A 2,487-nucleotide genomic window follows, 5' to 3' on the forward strand; every position below is an offset into this window, starting at 1 on the left:
CCAATTTTCGATGACTCGGTGGATCATATCGGGTGGAATGGCAGCTATGGTCGCTCGAATGTTGGCCTCGAGCTCGTCAAGAGTCTTGGGTTTATTCGCATAAACCTTTGACTTCCCATAGCCCCACAAAAAGTCCAATGGTGTTAAATCCCATGATCTTGGCGGCCAATTGTGGGGGCCATGTTGAGAAATCAACGATTCACCAAACTGTTGACGCAATAAGTCCATTGTAGCGTTCGCTGTGTGGCATGTTGTTGGATAATTTCCAAGCGTTGAGGCAACGTGAACTTGTTCATGATGGAATGGCAAGCCTTACTGATGACAACTGACAGCATATGTCAAATGTTTGGCATCCAACATAGCCGCCTTAAACGTTTAAAATCCTATCGTCCCTATTGGTAAACCCTATATCAAATCGTTACAAATAACGGACCAGTTATGACCCAAAATAACCTAAGATTTCGTATGATGTATCAGGTTGTAAGCATGGTTATCTTAACCGATCCGTACACGTTGCGCGGTTATGGGTAAAATACCGGACGGTCGGAAACAGAACGAAAATCATGGAAATTATGCGTTTAACTGGGGTCAGAGTAAATAGTTTTTACGTTATAACCCAACTGAAACATTACCAAGGGTATATTACAGGGGGGGGGGGGGTTGTTCCCGGCGAGCGCGAATGTACATTCGCAGCGTCTACCGAAAAAAAAAAAAAAAAAAAGCAGGTAAATTTAATTAAGAGCGCGGCTATACAGCCAGATACCCTTCATTCACGGAAGGTAACTGGGGAGAGCGCGGTATTACAACCGACACATCTACTTTAATGGAGGGACAGTTAATTTATTGTTAGAGCGCGATGTACAATCGCTTCTCTAACCAGAAAACAGGACCGTGGTACTTAGGATCAGGACAAAGATTCTAAGACCCCCTTCTGGTTCGGTTTCCGCATCGTACTGCTGCTCATATAGTTTTTTGGATTTCAGTGGTATCAATTCTTTACTTACTTTGGCTGCTCTTTTATCAATATCAAATACACTTTTGTCACCCACTACCAAAATTATGACACTACCAATGACAGTTTCCAAATTATTTTTGTTACCATAGCATAGGGATTGTCGTACCAACGCAACGTTCCTATGGTAACTTGTTAAGCAGCGATTTTTTGAAAGAACGCGTTCTCTAACTCCATGCATATTAAGTGTTTCAGTTTCGGAAGTACGAAAAATATCGTATATACCTTGCGACTGAAGTAGTGGTCTTATTCCCTCAGGTAAATTATGGCCCTCCCTTCGGTTGGGCCATAAACTTTACCTTCGGGATTAAAAGTACTACTTCAGTCCCGCGGTATATAATATACTATTTTTTTCACTACTAGCGTCTGATGACATGATTATTAACCTTTTTTCCACTTGTAAAGTAGGCTTTCTCGGCATTTGTTCAAAGTAGTCAATAATGAGAACTGTCACGCTGTCACTTTTAGAAAACACAACCCGAAATTTCGCTCAATGAACGTTTAGACAAGTTCTCTAAAACGAATAATTGCCACCATTCCCAATTTCCAGAGAAATTACATACCTAAAATGATCACATTTTGAAAAAATTCGAACGAAATTACTCTTTGAAAAATCTCAATGACAGAACAAAATACGGCCTGTTTGACTTGTACTTCCACGTACTTGATTGACATGTTACATTAAGAAACAAAAAATTCTGTCCAACCGTTCACTTTCTTATCAATATAATATGTTAATTTAGAGGACTTCAAGTGCTAGTAGTGAAAAAAATAGTATATATACCACAGTAGAGAAGTCTATTATTGCCTTCGCACCTTACACCCCTCGGCGCAAGCGCCTCGAGATGTAATCTTGGTGCTCAGGCAATAATACTGTACTTCTCTACCTTGATATATAATGTACTTTTTCCTTTCGTAAAAGGAAGCGATTATAATAGTGATATGTCATAACTTCTCCGTTTAAAAGTAGAATAGGATACTCCGTTAAAGTTACGTAACGGATTGCGGTTGTTAGTAAAGGATCTGATACATCATAAGACTGGAACTGTCAACACTTTACAGTACAGCGGTTTACTTAATCGTCAATCATCAGTTACTATTCTACATTTGATCAACATTCCATCTCCATGTATCTAGCGATAGCCAAAAAATTGTGTGTTAAGTTATACTGTGGTCTGTAAACAATTGGTTAATCCCTGATAGGAACATTTAATTGTAATTTAGGTAACATGACAATAAAGTTAGAATAGTTGTGCTTGACTTAAAAATGTTTATTTGATAGACCCATTTAATCACATTAAAATTTTTATAGTATGAATGGTGGTAATCTTCCAGTTAACAGCAATGCATTCCATTTTTTCCGCCAGCGGTACATTTTCCTCTGTAGAAAAAATTGTGGTTATAAACTTCATGTATTAGGTAGGATAATAACAGATACAATGTTCAGTTCAATTTTAATTTGATCAAACCTCCAG

The sequence above is a fragment of the Photinus pyralis genome, unplaced genomic scaffold, assembly GCF_008802855.1.
Source record: "Photinus pyralis isolate 1611_PpyrPB1 unplaced genomic scaffold, Ppyr1.3 Ppyr1.4_LG8, whole genome shotgun sequence".
Lineage (NCBI taxonomy): Eukaryota > Metazoa > Arthropoda > Insecta > Coleoptera > Lampyridae > Photinus > Photinus pyralis.